Source organism: Bison bison, unplaced genomic scaffold (assembly GCF_000754665.1).
Source record: "Bison bison bison isolate TAMUID 2011002044 unplaced genomic scaffold, Bison_UMD1.0 scf7180017864519, whole genome shotgun sequence".
NCBI classification, from domain to species: domain Eukaryota; kingdom Metazoa; phylum Chordata; class Mammalia; order Artiodactyla; family Bovidae; genus Bison; species Bison bison.
Genome location: NW_011495072.1, coordinates 469,017 through 475,263, shown reverse-complemented (window position 1 = coordinate 475,263; position 6,247 = coordinate 469,017).

Genomic DNA, 6,247 nt, shown 5'->3' with positions numbered 1-6,247 from the left:
CTGTGACAGTGACTGCAGCCATGAAATTAAAAGATGCTTCCTCCTTGGAAAGAAAACTGTAACAAACCCAGACAGTGTATTAAAAAGCAGAGACATCACCATGCTGACAAAGGTCTGTATAATCAAAGCTGTGGTTTTTTCAGTAGTCATGTATGGATGTGAGAATTGGACCATAAAGAAGACTGAGTGCTGAAGAATTGATGCCTTCGAACTGTGGTGCTGGAGAAGACTTTTGAGAGTTCCTTAGATAGCAAGGAGATCAAGCCAGTCAGTTATAAAGGAAATCAGTCCTCAATATTCATTGGAAGAACTGATGCTGAAGCTGAAGCTCCAATACTTTGGCTACCTGATGTGAAGAGCCAACTCATTGGTAAAGACCCTGATGCTGTGAAAGACTGAAAGCAAAAGAAGAGGGAAACAGAGGATGAAATGGTTAGATAGCATCAGCAACTCAATGGACATGAGTTTGAGCAAACTCCTGGAGAGCATGAAGGACCAGGAAGCCTGGCATGCTGCAATCCATGGGGTCATGAATAGTGGGACATGACTTAGCATCTAAACAACAAAAATGTCTTTTAGCTTCATCCATGTTGTAGCATGTGTCTTTGAGTCTTTCCTTCTTAAGGATGAATAATATTCCTTTGTATGTATATACCATACTTTGTTTATCAGTCTGTCAATGGCCACTTGAATTGATTCCCATCTTTTGGCTGTTGTGAATGATGCTTCAATGAACATGGAGTACAAATACCTCTTTGAGATCCTTATTTTCATTCTTTTACATGGATATCCAGAATTGGGATTGCTAGGTCATACGGTAGTTCTATTTTTTTTTTTTTTAAGGAACTGCTATATTCTTTTCCATGGCATCTATACCATTTTACATTCCCACCAACCATGCACAAGTTTTCCTATTTATCCACACTCACACCAACACTTTGGACAAAATTACCCTTTGAAATGCCTCTTGAGAAACCTATATGCAGGTCAGGAAGCAACAGTTAGAACCGGACATGGAACAACAGACTGGTTTCAAATAGGAGAAGGAGTACGTCAAGGCTGTATATTGTCACCCTGCTTATTTAACTAATATACAGAGTACATCATGAGAAATGTTGGGCTGGAAGAAGCACAAGCTGGAATCAAGATTTTTGGGAGAAATATCAATAACCTAAGATATGCAGATGACACCACCTTTATGGCAGAAAGTGAAGAGGAACTACAGAGCCTCTTGATCAAAGTGAAAGAGGAGAGTGAAAAAGTTGGCTTAAAGCTCAACATTCAGAAAATGAAGATCATGGCATCTGGTCCCATCACTTCATGGGAAATAGATGGGGAAACAGTGTCAGAGTTTAGTTTTTTGGGCTCCAAAATCACTGCAGATGGTGATTGCAGCCATGAAATTAAAAGACACTTACTCCTTGGAAGGAAAGTTATGACCAACCTAGATAGCATATTCAAAAGCAGAGACATTACTTTGCCAACAAAGGTCCATCTAGTCAAGGCTATGGTTTTTCCAGTGGTCATGTATGGATGTGAGAGTTGGACTGTGAAGAAGGCTGAGCATCGAAGAATTGATGCTTTTGAACTGTGGTGTTGGAGAAGACTCTTGAGAGTCCCTTGGACTGCTAGGAGATCCAAGCAGTCCATTCTGAAGATCAGCCCTGGGATTTCTTTAGAAGGAATGATACTAAAGCTGAAACTCCAGTACTTTGGCCACCTCATGCGAAGAGTTGACTCATTGGAAAAGACTCTGATGTTGGGAGGGATTGGGGGCAGGAGGAGAAGGGGATGACAGAGGATGAGATGGCTGGATGGCATCACCGACTCGATAGACATGAGTTTGGGTGAACTCCTGGAGTTGGTGATGGACAGGGAGGCCTGGCGTGCTGCAATTCATGGGGTCGCAAAGAGTCAGACACGACTGAGCGACTGAATTGAACTGAACTGACCCTTTGAGATACTTATTCAAGTGAAAAAAAGAGTGAGTTGATTAAAAGAAGTAAGTTGATTAAAAGCACAAGTGGTACTTGGCTATCACAGATTTTGTGAAGGACACGTTCTGAAGTCTGACTCAGGCCCATGCTGGCCTGGGAATGAGCTGCCCATGAGCCTCCCTCCTCTATGGGGCCGTTTCTCTGACTCTACCACATATAACTCACCCCTGCTTTTGCAATAAGATCCAGGTCACCTGGAAGCCCAAACTGAAATTCTCCTTCTCTGCAGAGATCCAGTGGGCCCAGTTGCCAGCCTTCCAGCTTCAAGTCCTTCAGAACTGCCTTCCCAGGCCTCTGAACAAAGGTATCCTGTGTATACTATATTTGTGGAGATGCTCCAGGGATCCTAGCCCAAGCTGGGTTCCCTGGGCAATGTTGGAAACCTGAAAGGATTGTGCAGAAATCTCAGTCCTCCTCCTCTTCACCCTTCTTCTCTTCCATTCTTTCTTAAATGGCACATGATCCTCTCTGGTCCTAACAAGACCCCAGTGCTATTATTTATGTGCTCCCTTTTATCACTACCCTGCAGTCTCATTCTTTACCCTACAGGCAACCATTGCAATGTTTAATATGTATCTTTGGTGTTCTTGCAAAATGGTGGTGTTATTTTAGTGTATATGCACTTCTTAATTATTAAACAGTAGTGGTTATAGGGGTCATTCTGTTTTTCACTCTCTTAACTCAGCATTATGCTAGAGTTTTTTCCTGTTTCTTACATTTATACATTAAATTTTATATTGAAATACAACATATTTGTACTAAAATGCGAACAAATCTTAGTGTATAGCTCAACAGATGTTTAATAAGTGAAAACACCTTTGTGGCCACCATCAAGATCGGGATAGAGAACATTACTAGCACCCTCAGGGGCTTCCTGGACTTCTTAGTCAGTAGCATCCCACTGTTCTGATTCTGTTACCAGGGATTAGTTTGCCTGTTTTGAACTTTATAGAAATAGAACCATATAATATGTACTCTTTGGTGTCTGGTTTCTTTTTCCTAAAAGTATATCTTTGAGATTCTCTTCTTTTTTGCATTTAGTGAAGTAGTTTACTTTTTCTTTGCAGTATACTATTTCACAGTGGATTTGTTTTGTTGTTGTTGATAGGCATCTGTATTGGTTTCCATTTGGGGCTTTTATGAACACAGTTGTTACGAAGACTCTGTGTGTCATTTGGTGGACGTGTGTAGGCCTCTCTGAGAGTATACACTGTGGAATGGAATGGCTGTACCATAGGGTAAGCGTGTATTTAGCTTTGGTGGATACTAGCACTATTTTTCTAAGCTTCTCTCAATTTCCCCTCATTCTTAGTCTCAGCTTCTTTTCTGTTTCTCGCCTGGGGCTCTGTCCCTTGAAGGTCTTGGTCAATGTCAGCTTCCCCTGCTGTTGCTGCTGAGTATCATATGCTCCCCCTGCTAAACTGTGGCCATGGGTGAGATGATTGTGGAAACCTAGTGTAATCCCCATGGGACAGACCATCCTGGAGAAGCTGTTCACAATGCGTTCCTCATCAATCCTAAATCCCAAGAGATGCAGCAGATGAAGAGCCCTGTGGAGACATTAAGACTGTACAAGACACAATTCTGGATACTGTCTGAGCATTTTTACATTCACATCACATTTGCTACCTCCTCCTTTTGGAAGACCCAGTGACGTGCCAGGCTCCTTTCCAGAGGGCAGGCGGGACAAGCCCCGTTTTCCCAGAGTGTAGCCTCTGGGTTACTTGGACCAGCACACAGAAAGGGCAAGTGCAAAGAACAGTTTTGATTTAACAATTAAATGTTCATTTTAACATTACCTTCTTTTTTATAGCAAGTGATTTCACTTTCGATGGTAGTAATATCACCTGTCTTTAAAAACTGAGGTATCTTAGAGAAGAGTATTTAACAAAAAACAGGAGAATTCCCTGGTGGTCCAGTGGTTAGGACTTTGTGCTTCCTCTGCAGGGGGCATGGGTTCAGTGTCTGAGCAAGGAACTAGGATTTGGCGAACCTCTCAGCTCGGGGGGAGAAAATATAAGGTAGAACAAGGATGTGATGTAAAAGTGATGTGCAAAAGATCAAAGTGAGGGAAATGCTGACAAAAGAGAAGGGGCTTCAGAGACAGACAGGCACAGGGACTTGTGCAGGATTCGCATAGCTGCCTAGGTGAGGACTGCAGCTCTGCCCTCCTTACAAGCATTAATCAGAACAGACTGTCCTGAATGGACAGTTCCTTGGCTGGTCAGTGTCCTGCATTCTCAGGCACCCAGACCCCCACTGCTAGCAGGGACACAAGGTAACAGCATTTTATTTAGAAAAATGTTAACTATATTTATGTTGGTAGTCCAAAACTCTTAATCTTTCTTAACTAAAGACTTCAAGTTATAAGACAAAGTTGGGAGTTGGCACAGTGAAGCCCTTGTATATCATCACTTGGGTTCAACCTTTTTAAACATTTGTTTACTTTATCTATTGCTTTTATTTTAAAATTGTTTTTCTGATCCTTTGGCCTGTTCTTCTATATTACTATGACCAAAACATTAAGTAGTAATTCTGTAAAATAATCCATATCTTACCCTATTCAAATGTTCCCAAGCATCCAAAAATGCCACCCCACCCCACTGTTTTCTTTGAATGGGATCCAATGAAGTTTCTGCACTGGGTTTGATTGTGTCTTTTACTAAAAATTCAGGCTTTTAGGTTACAGGCTCAGTTCCAGCAGATCATAAGAAACAGATGACTGTCCTGCAGACCTGAGCTTGTATCCTACCCGAGATACACCACTTGGAGTTCGCCAGAAAATGCATTGCATTTTCTGTGATCGTCTTGTCAATAGTGTGAATACTGTTGTGTCATACTTTTATGTGTAGACACTTAAATTATACCACAGTGACTGAAACTTTCCTCATTTTTAGCATACCAGAAACCTCAAAAAAATGGAAGTGACCCAGGGTCCTCTCACCTCCAAAAGGGCCACCAGAGGAAGGGAATGGCTGCCCTTCTCCCTTTCCTGGTTGGGTGGCATTAGGGAAGTAATGGCAGGACGTGGAGCGAGGAGGCCTGCTACAGTGGAGGTCCTCTGAGCCCAGCAGTGTTCACAGGCCACCTCCATAAGGGTGGGCCTGATGTTGGGCCAAGTGGTTATTGTGAAAATCTCTGTAGACGGAGGACTTTGATGAGAGACAGAATGGCTCAGATTTGCAACCGGCCATGGTCCTGGGCTGGAATTTGATTTTCCTGAGGACTCTCAAATATGGGGATTGTATGCCATTCTGCATATGAGGGAACCAGCTCAGAGAAGTGAGCTTTTTTGCAGTGACCTTGCCCCCGGTGGTAATGAGGTAGTATCCCTGGGTGGAGCCTAGTCCTGGCTGGCTCCACGACCCTCACTCAGTTCACTCCTGCAGGTCAGTGCCAGGTTAAGGATTCAGACAATGCCTGGATTTCCTTGAACTTGGCCCAGGCCAGAAAGCCAGAGGCTCTCTCCAGGAATTTGGGTGGGGCCTGGGGCCGATGCTGAGTGGGCACAGGCTGCTGGAGTGGGAGCTTTTTAGCAGAATCGAAGGCATCGCCAAGTCCTTTGTCAAGATTCGTTTAGTCAGAGTGATGAACAACTGTGCCAGCAGGAGCTAAGAAAGGAGACGCCTGCTGGGCTGTTTGGGAAGAGCAGCCCTCGCGTCTGCTGGTCCTCAGGCTGGCCTGGGGCGGTGGTCCCTGGAATTCCTAGGGTCCCCTGCCATGGTGCCTTGCTGTATCTGGAAGGGCTCTCTGTTCACAGGCTGGAGAGATGTGTACAGAGAGGGTTTTAGAAAGCTGTCTGGTGAAGGCAAGGCAGCAGGACCAGTCTCAGAAAGGACAGCACCCAGCGACCCTGGAGATCTGGGCAGTGGGAATAGAGTAGGTGGCTTCATCAAGGCGCAGCTGTTGGACGAAGTTAACATTGCATTCCTCAGGGAATCAAGCATCTGACGTGTCTAGAATCACTTGATCCTAGAAACGCAAGGTGGCTTTATGTCAGTCTGCTGAGGGAACATGAGTGGGGAAGAAATAGCCCCCAGAGTGGCATAGCCCAGCGCCACTGGAGACAAGGAGACAAGGCACAGGAGACACAGCCACACACAGGAGACAGGGCGGCTCTGTCTGCAGCAGGAAAACCACACAGGCTTGTCCCATTTCCTGCCCGGCGGATGCCGCTGGTCTCTTCCAGAAGCAGAGGTGCAGTTCCGAGTCCGTCTCTTCACACGTCATCCAGCTGGAGGCCACGCTGC